The 13,882-nt window shown below is 35.7% G+C and overlaps 1 protein-coding gene across 1 annotated transcript in view; it reads right to left on the bottom strand.

The window, feature by feature from the left end:
- gkt (tyrosyl-DNA phosphodiesterase glaikit) overlaps positions 1-13,882 on the bottom strand; it is a 43,248-nt gene that overhangs the window by 14,471 nt on the left and 14,895 nt on the right. The window lies entirely within an intron of this gene.

Raw genomic sequence — 13,882 nt, 5'->3', positions numbered from 1 at the left:
CGCTATCCGTTCACCTAAATCCAAATTGTACCAAATTTAGTATCATTTAATACTTTTTGTACTTAAGTACCAATTTCCAAAACTACCTTAGTCCTACACTCCAACAGTAATCTCAGTTGCAAATTTTAGAATTCCAGCCCAATCCGTTCACCCAAATCCCTATTGTACCATTTAGTACTATTAGTACACATAAGTACGAATTTCCAAACCTACCTCCATATCTCAATCCTACGTTCCTACAGTGATCCTAATTCCAAATTTCAGGATTCCAACTCTACCGGTTCGCCAAACACAAATGGCACTATATTGAATTTCCAGCCTTATTTGAAACCTTCGGAACAAGAGTAGCCCTCACCCAAAAGATTCTAGCTTTAGCCGTTTATCCTGGGCGTTGATATCTGTCAGTCAATGAGTCAGTCATCATTACTTAGCTCTTTTATAAATATAGATTAAAGTAATTGTTTCTGTTAATTCAGTCAATTTTATCAGAGCAGGAGTAGCTGTCATTATTATAGTATTTAGGACCATGCCAAAACCATGGATGTTAAGACTCGTATGTCAGATATATATTCACTGGACAATAGCCGTAGACTATCCCCGCATTATCACATACAATATCAAGAACCTATGACTAGACATCGGATTTTAGCATGTTTTTTATTTCTTATCCGATTGGACTCAAATTTTGGATCTAGACGTTTTGAGGGTCAATTTTTCGATATTTGTGGTCATATCAAAAACATGCAAAAAATATGCTAAATATGCAAGTTTTTTTTGACGAAAATCGTCAATTAAATTTGGAAAATCATTAAAAAAACGTTCTAAATTAAGTTTTTTGTCGTTTAACATAGTTTTTTGCAGATTATTATGTCATTGAGACTCTCCAGATATTCCGCCGCAGCTATAAATCTGGACTAATAAGACTTAAATCAGTTTTCACAAGGTAAGAAAATGTCAAATAAGCCAGCATTCCTATTACAACATAAGTTGCTTCCTATACAAATGTAGGTAATGGAAAAAATTGTGGTCAAAAAGCTTCTTTGGAAAAATGCTGTAACTGCCGCTTTAATATTGATGGCATGGTTTTAGTTTAATGTACTAAAAATGCAGAATTTTATTATATAGATCTATATTGTACTCATACAACCACTTAATGCAGAATTGGGAAGTTGGGAAGTGTAAGCGAAAAGTAATGCATTATTGTTATACCCATCTACGATGAATAATAAGCAAAATGAAGAACCCACAATGATTAGTACAAAATAACATCACTCGGGAAAACCACACAATAGCGTGGTAGTGGTAAAATAAGTCAAAAACCTTGGAATTATCTTTAACATGGCATAACCACTCACATATTTCTGCTAGAAAAGCATTTGGAATGCTATAAAAATATAGTTCATTCATTCCTGCTACTGGAAAACAATTTTGATAACACAGTCGAAAAGTCATAACCCTTCTGTATACACAATTAATTAACTTATACCTGCCCGTGTACTTGATAATTTGTACTAATTATTACAAATGCTTCGAATTTTGACAGTTGTTTAAAGGAGAAGTTGCTGTAAAAATTGTTTCAGCAACATTTAGTAAAGATGATCGAGTACAAGGATATAACACCTTTCATAACACATTAGTCTTGTTGTATTGGATATAAATACAGTCGTACCTCGATTATCCGTGATGGTCGGGACCAAAGGCATTACGGATAATCGATTTTCCCGGATAATGGAGGAAATGTTTTTATGCACTTTTTTAATATATTTTTAAGTAAAAATTTCATAGTATTGTATAATAATAATAATAGCTTTGTTCCTTTACTTTTTTAATGGTAAGGGTGGTAAAAGAGAAAAATGTCAAAATTGCTCTCTCATGAACATTTTTACCAGAAAAGTAAAGGAACGGAAAAATGGTAGATGTGGCAGCAATGTCAAAAAGAGACATAAAAAAAATCAATTTTCGTCTTTTATTTCACAGTTTTTCATTTAGTTTTGTCAGCGTTCGACTCAAAAGTCGAAAAATCAGTTCTGCCATTTTTTACCTGCAGAAATTTTGCTGGTAGCCTGTGGTAGAAGAGAATGCCATTTTCGCTCTCTCTTTTTCGGGGTTAAGGAACGCTTTGCAGGTTAAAAATGGTAACAAATGGCAAAAATGGTAACCTCAGGTAAGTAAAGGAACACAGCTCACGTCTGAAATTTTTATTATATTTGTTAAGGCAATCCACCAAATTTTAGAAGGATACATAATATAATGATCAACAGATTCATCTGAATTGACTTTGTCCCATGGTTTTTGTGATACCATTAATACACTAATTGTGTAATATGGGAGAATTTCCAGTTTTCACTAATTGTGTAATATGGGAGAATTTCCAGTTTTCTTTTGTTTATTTAATCAAATTAGTTGGAAAGTTTGCTTTTACTCCCTGATAATGAAGTTTATAACGAAAAATAGAGGAAATGGAAAAAAGACCAACATTTCTTTTCTATCCCGGATAATGGAGGTTCCCGGATAATCGCTGCACGGATAATCGAGGTTCTACTGTACATATATTAAGAAAAATATTCGCCGCAATATTGTCATTAAAGTTGCCACATGCTTACATGCCTTTAAAAACGGCATATTTCTAGCTCTACTTTCACAATCTGATTGGCCTTTTTTGTAATTTGGGAAAATTGAGACTTGTTGCATGGTAAATTGGTAAAAAGTAAGGAAAGGAACAAATACGGGCAATGCCAATAAAAATGTCCGGATTGTCGTTTAGAAAAATCTCACTATTTTTTACACGTAGAGCACTTTTTACTTCTTTATTTCATTTACAAGTTCGGTATTAGCAATTCGAATTTAAAAAGTATTATTATATAACTACCACGAGTGATTTAATCATAGAAAATAATTTATTTTCTTTACTATTCGTTAATCCGGACAATTTGATAATTCGGACACCGCCGAAACCTGTGGTGTAGGGATTATTGAGATTATACTGTATATATGGGAGCAATATCCAAATCTGAATCGATTCTTACCAAAATAAATAGGGATCGCCCTAGGGCCAAAAAATCTTAAATTTTTATGCGAATTGGTCTATAAATGTGACCTGTACTTTGTTTTAAAAGGACATGGCCAGATAAATAAGTGCGAAAATATGCAGATCATCAAAAGAAAATGTGGGTCTATTTCGTTTCCTTTTGCATGTTGCAAACTCATTCACTACGACATAATACTCTTAGGGCCATTATTACATGTGTTCTTTTACTATCTGATGGATTTGAAAATGCAAAATAAACTAATTTGGAGGCATTAAAAATATAATTTTCACATTGAAAGTTAATGACAAGAAGCTCCTCCTTGAAATTCAATCATCACTTTTAATTTTAAGTTAACCGGAACGCTATAAATCTTTTCGGTAAATCGAAGCAATAAAAAAACAAGACTTATAATAATGGGGATATGGGTATTAAATATAGTTATCAGTGCAATCTTTAATAAAAATTCCGTGCGGAATTTGTTTCCTTCCCCCAATTTCACAATTAATTAAGCGAATCTAGTAGTTTTCAACTTTTAACAAATATTGATTTTAAAAGAATTTCACTCTTTAAAATTATTTTCCGTGCGGAAAATTCAGAGGGAAATATTCATCAACATATCAACATGTTTGGATACGTTCATTTTGACATTTCTGATTGAGTTTTTAAACAAATTTGTATTAGAAAGCAACTTATGTTGCAATAAGAAGGCTGGGTTATTGGGTTATAAGACATTTTCTAAGTCTTTTAGTCCAGATTTATTGCTATGGCGGAATAATAATTAATAACATAATAATCTGCTATGAAATTGACGTTTAACGGCAATAAACTTTATTTAGAACACTTTTTGATGACTTTCCAAAATTAATTTGATGATTTTCGTAAAAAAATACTTGCATATTTAGCATATGCACAAAATATGCAAAAAAAAATAAAAAATATGAGCCTGTCATTGCATTCAGTTTTCTTCAAAACGCAAATATGCAAAATCCGATGTCTACTCATCATGTATCTATAAAATTGATCTCGTGCTCTTTATTTGCATTAATGGGGAAAAAACAATTACTCCCTCAAATTGTTCCCAATCTATATATTTATAAAAGAGTAAAGTGATGATGTGATCTACAACGCCCAGACGAAACGGCTGAAGCTAGAATCCCCAAATTTTGTGTGAGGATTTGTCTTGGGGCAAAGGTGTTCGATAAGGCTGGGTTTTTGGAAATTCGTCCTAGAAGGGTACGAAAAGTACTAAATGTACTAAAAATGGTACCATTTGTGTGGGGGACCGACTAAGAATCAACGCCCAGACAAAACGGCTGAAGCTAGAAATCCCAAATTTTAGGTGAGGATTAGTCTTGGGGCGAAGGTGCTCGATAAGGCTGGGTTTTTGGAAATTCGTCCTACAAGGGTGCGAAAAGCACTAAAATGTACTAAAAATGGTACCATTTGTGTGGGGGACCGACTAAGAATCAACGCCCAGACGAAACGGCTGAAGCTAGAAATCCCAAATTTTAGGTGAGGATTAGTCTTGGGGCGAAGGTGCTCGATAAGGCTGGGTTTTTGGAAATTCGTCCTACAAGGGTGCGAAAAGCACTAAAATGTACTAAAAATGGTCAAATTTGTGTGGGGGGCCGACTAGGAATCAACGCCCAGACGAAACGGCTGAAGCTAAAATTCCCAAATTTTGGGTGAGGATTAGTCTTGGGGCGAAGGTGCTCGATAAGGCTGGGTTTTTGGAAATTCGTCCTACAAGGGTGCGAAAAGCACTAAAATGTACTAAAAATGGTCAAATTTGTGTGGGGGCCGACTAGGAATCAACGCCCAGACGAAACGGCTGAAGCTAGAATTCCCAAATTTTGGGTGAGGATTAGTCTTGGGGCGAAGGTGCTCGATAAGGCTGGGTTTTTGAAATTCGTCCTACAAGGGTGCGAAAAGCACTAAAATGTACTAAAAATGGTCAAATTTGTGTGGGGGGCCGACTAGGAATCAACGCCCAGACGAAACGGATGAAGCTAGAATTCCCAAATTTTGGGTGAGGATTAGTCTTGGGGCGAAGGTGCTCGATAAGGCTGGGTTTTTGAAAATTCGTCCTACAAGGGGGCGAAAAGCACTAAAATGTACTAAAAATGGTCAAATTTGTGTGGGGGGCCGACTAGGAATCAACGCCTAGACGAAACGGCTGAAGCTAGAATTCCCAAATTTTGGGTGAGGATTAGTTTTGGGGCGAAGGTGCTCGATAAAGCTGGGTTTTTGGAAATTCGTCCTACAAGGGTGCGAAAAGCACTAAAATGTACTAAAAATGGTCAGATTTGTGTGGGGGCCGACTAAGAATCAACGACCAGGCGAAACGGTTGAAGCTAGAATTCCCAAATTTTGGGTGAGAATTAGTCTTGGGGCGAAGGTGCTCGATAAGGCTGGGTTTTTGGAAATTCGTCCTACAAGGGTGCGAAAAGCACTAAAATGTACTAAAAATGGTCAAATTTGTGTGGGGGGCCTACTAAGCATCAACGCCCAGACAAAACTGCTTAAGCTAGAATTCCCAAAATTTGGGTGAGGATTAGTCTTGGGGCGAAGGTGCTCGATAAGGCTGGGTTTTTGGAAATTCGTCCAACAAGGGTGCGAAAAGCACTAAAATGTACTAAAAATTGTCTCATTTGTGTGGCTGACCGCCTTATTATCAATGCCCAGACGAAACGGATGAAGCTAGAAGCTTGAAATTTGGAGTGTAGGTTGGTGTTGGTATGCAGGCGTGAGATAAGGCTCGGTTTTTGGAAATTCGAACTGGAAGGGTACGAAAAGTACTAAATGGTACTAAATATGGTACCCTTTGTATTAGGCAAACGGGAAAAGCTAGAATTCTGAAATTTGGGATGAGGGTCACTGGTGGAGAGTTAGAAAGATGTACCAAAGGGTTTTTGGAATTTCGACCTAGAAGTGTACGAAAAGTACTAAAAGTTATAAAATTTAGTACTAGTTGTATATTTTGAACGGCTATAGCTAGAATCTTGAAATTTGGTATGGAAATAAAGGATGGGAGGTGGTGTTTATGAAAGGAAATTCGTTCTCATGTGTACGAAAAGTACTAAAGTGTACTAAATTTAGTACAATTTGGATTTGGATTAAGACTACTATTGAAGTGTATTATTGAGATATGAGGGTTATTTTTGGAAATTCGTACTTATGTGTACGAAAAGTACTAAATTTGGTACAATTTGGATTTGGGTGAATGGATGGAGGTGGAATCCTGAAATTTTGAATTATTATTACTGTTAGAGTATAGGATTGAGGTAGTTTTGAAAATGTGTACTTATTCGTACGAAAAGTACTAAACGGTCGTGAATTTGGTACAATTTGGATTTGGGTGAATGGATATAGGTGGATTCCTGTAATTTGGAATCAAGATTACTGTTGGACTGTAGGATTGAGTTAATCTTGGAAATTCGTACCTATAGGTACGGAAAATACTAAATTTGGTACAATGGTACTAAATTTGGTACAATTTAAATTTATGTAAGCGGACAGAGCTGGAATCTTGAAGTATTGAATTAAGATTTCTATTGGGTTGTAGGATTGAACAAGTTGTGAAAATTTGTACGAAAGTACTAAATGGTACTCAATTTGGATTTGGGTGCACGGATAGAGCTGGAATCCTGAAATCTGGAATTAAGGTTACTGATAGAGTGAAGGATTGAGGTAGTTTTGGAAATTCATACTTATGGGTACGAAAGGTACTAAATGTACTAAATTTGGTACAATTTTGACTTGGGTGAACAGATAGAGCTGGAATCCTGAAATTTATAATTAAAGTTACTTATGGGGTGTAAGATTGAGGTAGTTTTGGAAATTCGTACTTATGGGTACGCAAAGTACTAAATGGTACTAACTTTGGTATACTTTAGATTTGGGTGAACGAATAGAGCTGGAATCCTGAAATTTGGAATTAAGATTACTGTTGCACTGTACGATTGAGTTAGTCTTGGAAATTCGTGCTTACGGAAAGTACTAAATTTGGTACAATTGAAATTTACGTGTATCCTGAAATTTGGAATTATGATTACTTATGGAGTGTAGGATTGAGGTAGTTACTAAATGGCACTTAATTTAGTACAATCTATATTTGGGTGAACGGATAGAGCAGGAATCCTAGAATTTCGAGTTAACGTTATTATTGGAGTGTAGGGTTAAGGAAGTTTTGGAAATTCGTACTTAAGGGCACGGAATGTACTAAGTGGTACTAAATTGGTACAATTTATATTTGGGTGAACGGAGAGAGCTGGAATCCTGAATTTTAGATTACTGTTGGAGTGTAGGACTGAGATAGTTTTGGAAGTTCGTACTTATGGTTACGAAAAGTACTAAATGGTACTTAATTTCGTACAATTTAGTTATAGGTGGACGGATAGGGTAGTATCCTGAAATTTGGAATTACTGTTGGAGATAGTTATTGAAATTCGTACTTTCATACGAAAAGTATTAATGGTATTATGAATAGAGATGGAATTCGGAAATTTGGTATTATAGACCCTCTTGATGTGTAGGGTTGAGATATGGATGTGGTTGTGGATATACTTACAAAATTACAAAATGGCACAGAATTTGGTTCAAACTGTTATTGTGTAAATTAGTAGAGTTAAAATTGTGAAATTCGATATTATGTGTACGTACTTATGTATACGAAGAATACTAAATTGCGGTTGGGATTATGTTTTGGATAAAAGGCAGTAGTTTTTTAATTTACATATTATAGGTACTGAATTTGGTACCAGTTTGGCGTTGAAGGTAAAAGTGGAATTTCGAATTGTTGTTGAGGGATGGTGTTGGTGTTTAGATAAGAATTTTTATACCCTACACCACTATGTGGGGAGGGTATTATAAGTTGGTTTTGGCCAAAAAGTTTGTAACGCATCGAAATAATGGTCGCAGACCCATACTTATATATACCAAAATGAATGTCTCGACGAGCTGAGTCGATCTGGCTATGTGTGTCCGTCCGTCAGTCCGTCTGTCCATCTAAACCTTGTTATCACGCTACAGGTCGCAATTTTGATCGGATCGTCACGAAATTTTGCATGTTGATAGGGGTCCCGGAGGGGAAGAAGCCTATTGATTTTGGTGATGGTCGGATAATATTTAGGGGTAGGAAAGGGCAAAAAACTTAGGTGGATAAAATGACAACGTTTTTTTCCAAAGTGAATATCTCAGCTTCTATATGGGTTATACCAAAAGCAACCTGACTATGAAAGTAGAAAATATCACCTTTCTAATTATGTAAAGCAGGTGCTCGTAGGTGATCAAACAACGAAGATATCACAATAGAAGCAAATAAAACCCCAATTTTCATTTTTGCGATTTTAATTATAATGACGAATATCACAGCTTTGGTTGAAAACTTTCCAAAAGCAAAGTCTGACTCTGAAAGTAGAAGATCCCCTCTTTACAATGATGCAAACTAAATGATGCAAATAACGGAGATATCGCAATAGTCGGTAATACATCCCATTTTTCTATTTTTTTGGAAATCACGCTACAGGTAGCATTTTTAATCGGATCGTCACGAAGATTTGAGGGTTAATGGGGGTCTCATAGATGAAGAAGGCTATTTTGGTGATGGTCGGATAATAATTAGGGGTCGGACTGGGCAAACACTTATTTGGAGAAAAGTCAACATTTTATTTTAAAGCCAATATCTCTGTTTCTTTAAGAGGTATATCAAAAGCAAAACATGGCCAGGAAAGTAGAAAATATCACCTTTACAACGATGTAAAGTAGGTTGTCGTAGGTGGTCAAATAGCAGAGATATGGCAATAGTAGATAATGCTTCCCATTTTCCGATTTTTTGTAATCACGCTACAGGTCCTAATTTTGATTGGATCGACACGAATTTTTTGGGAGTTGATGCGGGTCCCACAGAGGAAGAAGCCTATTTAGTTTGGTGATGGTCTTATAATATTCAGGAGTCGGACTAAGCGAAAAGCTCATGTGGAGAAAAGTCAACGTTTTTTTATGCGAATATCTCCGCTTCTGGTTGGAGTATTCCAAAAGGAATACCCGTCAATGGAAGAAGAAAAGATCTCGTTTATATTGATGCAAAGTATGTTGGCGTAAGTGATCAAACCGAGATATTGCAAAATTCAGTAATATACCCAATATTTCCATTTTTTGTAATCACGCTACAAGTTGGAATTTTGATCGGATAGTAACGAAATTTTTGGGGGTAGATGGGGCCCCACAGAGGAAGAAGTCTACTGATTTTGGTGATAGTCGGATAATATTTAGGGGTCGGAATGGGGAAAAACTCATTTGGAGACAAATTCAAAGTTTTATTCCTTGTGAATATATCGGCTTCTAGTAGGGGTATTCCAACGGCAAAGCCTGTCAATGGAGGAAGAAAATATTACCTTTACATTGGTGTAAAGCAGGTTGGCGAAGGTGGTCAAACAAGGGAGATACCACAATAGTCGGTAATGCTCCAATTCTTCCATTTTTGCAATCAAGCTACAGGTCGTAATTTTGATCAGATGGTCACGAAATTTTGGTTGCTTATGGGGGTCCCAGAGAGAAAGAGGCATATTATTTTTGGTGGTAGTCGGATTATATTCCCTAAAAGAAATGTTTACCAGTGAAAAGTTTATGCACAGGGGTAGTGGTGTAGGGTATCACATGGTCGGCCCCGTCCCGACTATAGCCTTTGCTCACTTGTTTTTAAATGCATACAAATTCTGAAATTAGGCTAAGGGCTGGCTGACTTATTGAGAAATACACAATGGTATTAAATTTGACGTTGGTGTAGCAATGAAGCTGGAATAATATAATTAGTGTGTGAAAAGTACAAAATTGCAATCAATTTGGTATTGGGCTAAGGAATAGGTATATTATCTATTTGACAGGTTCATTTTTAGAAGTGGTCGTACAATAAATGTACTAGGAGTATTAAGTAATACTAAATATTGAAGCACTGGTATTGGGTGAATCGATAATTGACATTTGTTGTGAGGATCACTGTTGAGATTGGATCAGAATGTTTATTAAAATCCACCTTTAAATGTATTAAAGGTTTCCACATGTAATACTATTGACATCGGGTGAACAAGTAGAGCTAAAACTGTAACAAGCTAATGAGCTAAGGTTCTGGATTCTAAAAATTGTACTGAATTATGTTCTATTGTTTCTATGTTAACACGAATTCGGTTTCTAAATAATGTAATAATTGTTTCACAAACATCCCAGACGGGAAAAGGGAGACATCTCTCATATCAATGAGTGCACCCCGATTCATATTAGATCAATGATATGGGACGTACTGATTATCGCTGAGTCCGAACGGCGTGCCTTACGACACCATTTGTAGAGAAGTTTTACATGACTGAAATACTCAGTAAATGTCGCCAACATTACTGAGGGGTATTTTGCACCCGTCGAATCGAATCGATTTTCTACATTTTGATATCACAAATTCCAAAATTCGGACTGAAATTTAAAATGTAGGTCGCTGTTGAAGTGTAGAGGTCTTTTTTTTGAGATTCGAAGAAAACATGCACGAACAGTACTTGAAAGAAATTAAATATCAATTTAAATAGCTATAAGTACATAAAAATGTTCAGTGTTCACCATATTAAATGTTTATTTGAATATTATTTCTTTTCCGCATACGAAGTAGCGGGCATTTTGCTAGTATACATATATTAGGGAGATTAAAATCCCCTAAAACACAAATAAACGCTTTTTGTTCAGCTTTACTATCCAATGTAACTATATAAGCCACGTGTTTATCATAGAGACATCCCGAACTTCCAGGAGGAATATATGAAACACAAGTGTACTATTTAATATTTAAACCAAAAACGCAAACAATAAGTTGGTCAATTAAACCATTATAAGTTTTTATAAAGTGAAGTGACGATTGCAATTGTTGCTTAACAGCTACCAGCACTCCGCCACCTCTGGATCACCCAGTAATATCAGCGTTTCTATCTTTTCTAAACACAGTATATAAGTTCAGATCAAAGAATTCTGCACTAAATAGATCGGAGTTTAGCCGAGTTTCCACAAGAACAATGATATCATATTCACATTGAGAGGAAAAATAAAAAATTATCTTAAATTTGGTACGCATTCCGGAGACATTTTGATAATATATCTTTAAGGAATGATTCGATTTGGCTAAATTTGTAGATCTTGTGTTGGCTTACTTGGAACCTTTATATCCGTAGGCCAGAGATGTGGATCCAAAATATTTTTATAGTAGCAGGCAGAAATTCCAAATTTAAAATTCACCTCTTTCAGAGTAGTTTCATCAATATCCTTTTTTATTAGCCTGAAACATAACATGTGTTCCTTAGTCGATGGTCAGACTAGCACGATTTCAACATGGCGATGTCAAGTTTATAGGCGAGGGGTATAAAGTAGTGAAACCCATGTACATGGTTTTCTGTGTTTGTTGTGTTGCCTCTTTTTGTTCTTCGTTGCAAGATTTTTTCTTCAATTTTCTTTCATTTTTATTTTCTCAAGCAAACGTTAACAACAAAAAAAAAAAACATAAATATATTTAATAAAAACATTTAATAAATGAAATAGTGACAATTTAACTATTAATATTAATTTAATTATTAATGTTAATTATTTTGTGTTGTTTTTATACCCTCCACCATAGGATGGGGGTATATTAAGTTTGTCACTACGTTTGTAACTACTCGAAATAATCATTGTAGACCCCACAAAATATATATATTCTTGATCAGCGTGCAATTCTACATCGATATAGCCATGTCCGTCCGTCTGTCCGTCTGTCCGTCTGTGGAAATCACTCTAGCGTCCGAACGGATTGACGTAGGTTGATGAAATTTTGGGAAAATATGTTATATTTACGTAGGACTTTTGGTATTGAAAGCGGGCTATGTAGGTCCACGCTTTCGTATAGCCCCCATACAAAATGACGCGTGGCGCGTCGTCGTTTTAAGGAATTTTTAAGATATTTGGACCATTTTACCACCGAATTGGTTGTAATTTGGTACTTTGTGTCTCCAGAGGCCAAAAAATATTCCTACCAAAGTTGGGTTATATAGGTCCACGTTTTGGTATAGCCCCCATATAAGGCCCCATATAAAGTACGCGTCATTTTAATATATTTTGAATGTATTAGACCCACTTGACCACAGAATTGGTTGTAATTTGGTATTTTGTGTCTTCAGAGGCCAGAAAACATTCCTACCAAAGTTGGGTTATATAGGTCCACGTTTTGGTATAGCCCCCACATAAGGCCCCTTATAAAGTACGCGTCATTTTAATATATTTTGAATGTATTAGACCCATTTGACCAAAGAATCGGTTGTAACTTTGTATTTTGTGTTTCCAGAGGCTAAGAAACATTTCTACCATAAAATGTTTATATAGGTCCACGTGTTGATATAGCCCCCATAATACAATATCTCCCGATTTTCGATATTTTGAACGTTTTAGCCTCATTATCACACCGAGATGGCTGAAATTTGGCATTTAGTCTTCTTTAGGCGTATAAAACTTTCCCCCAGAAACTTGTAGGTATAGGTCCACGCCATCATATAGCCCCCATAGAACGGTACCTTCCGAATTTCGGAATTTTGAAGGTTGTGGCCACATTAATCCACCGAAATGGCTGAAATTTGTGGTGGAGGGTATAAAAAGTTCGGCCCGACCGAACTTAACGCTTTTCTTACTTGTTTGGTTTATTTATGTCTTTTTTTGTTTTTATTGGTATGAGAAACACAACAAACGCGAATGGTAAAATAAAGAGGACACGCAAAGATCTTAAATTTCACGTTAACGTGTGTGGACTTAACGAAATTTGAAAAGAAACTTTAACGAAATTGGTTTCATGAAACCTTGCTAGTCTGACCATCGAGTTAGGAATTTTCGATTTTTGCTCAACGTAATTAATGATTTTATAAGTTGAAATGCCGGGTTTAAACGAGGAAACATGATCCATTTCTTAGCTTTAATAGTTTCTAATTCATTTGGTTCAGTATTAGAGCCGAACACAACAATACGCCTGCCACGCCTCTGAACAGCCAACCAATCATTTGCATTGACTGTTGGTTGCGAGACAGCATCAAACATGTTGTTTTCATCAACATCAGCATCACCCATATTAACGCCAGCATCACCTTCATTGTTTTCACCAGTATGCATTGAAGATAACGAAGAGCACGACAAAGCGGGGAAAATATTTTTTTATTCTGACTTGCATTTTTCGTTTGCGAATTCATTGTTGTTTGAGGCGCAACAACAACTTGGTTTGACAAATGAGCATTGTTTTCATTTTTAATTTTTATCTGGTTTTTGATATTTTGGATTGCTATTTTGCATTAAATTTTCCTTTAATTCGAGCTTTTAATTGGCTCTCTCAGATAACGAAGAGACGTGAGCATAGACTAATGAAGGCATAGACGTCGGATCACTCAATTTTTCCGCGGTCAAGTCACTCAAACCCGAAAACTCAAAAAAGTTCGAAGACGATTTTTGGGGAAAATTGCATTATTTTCTTGGATATTTTTATCTGAGGATATAGTTCCCATCAAAAGCTAACTCTATGTAGTCTTTTCTCAGAACAAAATATTTGTTAAGTTGTATTTTTTTGGCATTTTATATTGAGTTTCTTAGTTACCACACTCAATTCGAGCATAGTCGGTGAGAGCATTCCGACGTCTATGTCTTCATTAGTCTATGGTTGAAAACAATATTTGGATTTTGCACAAATAATTCGCCCCATTTCTCCTCTATTTTAGCACAGAAAATATGATATTTGACTCTGCATAAATGACATCCGACGTATTTATTATTTAAAGAATTGAAGCATTTCGAGCACAGAGTTTTCGAAGGAG

Source organism: Musca autumnalis, unplaced genomic scaffold (assembly GCF_047663935.1).
Source record: "Musca autumnalis isolate F117 unplaced genomic scaffold, ASM4766393v1 scaffold_3, whole genome shotgun sequence".
Lineage (NCBI taxonomy): Eukaryota > Metazoa > Arthropoda > Insecta > Diptera > Muscidae > Musca > Musca autumnalis.
The sequence above is the reverse complement of the archived record's forward strand: the minus strand, read 5'-3'. Positions and strand labels throughout refer to the sequence as shown.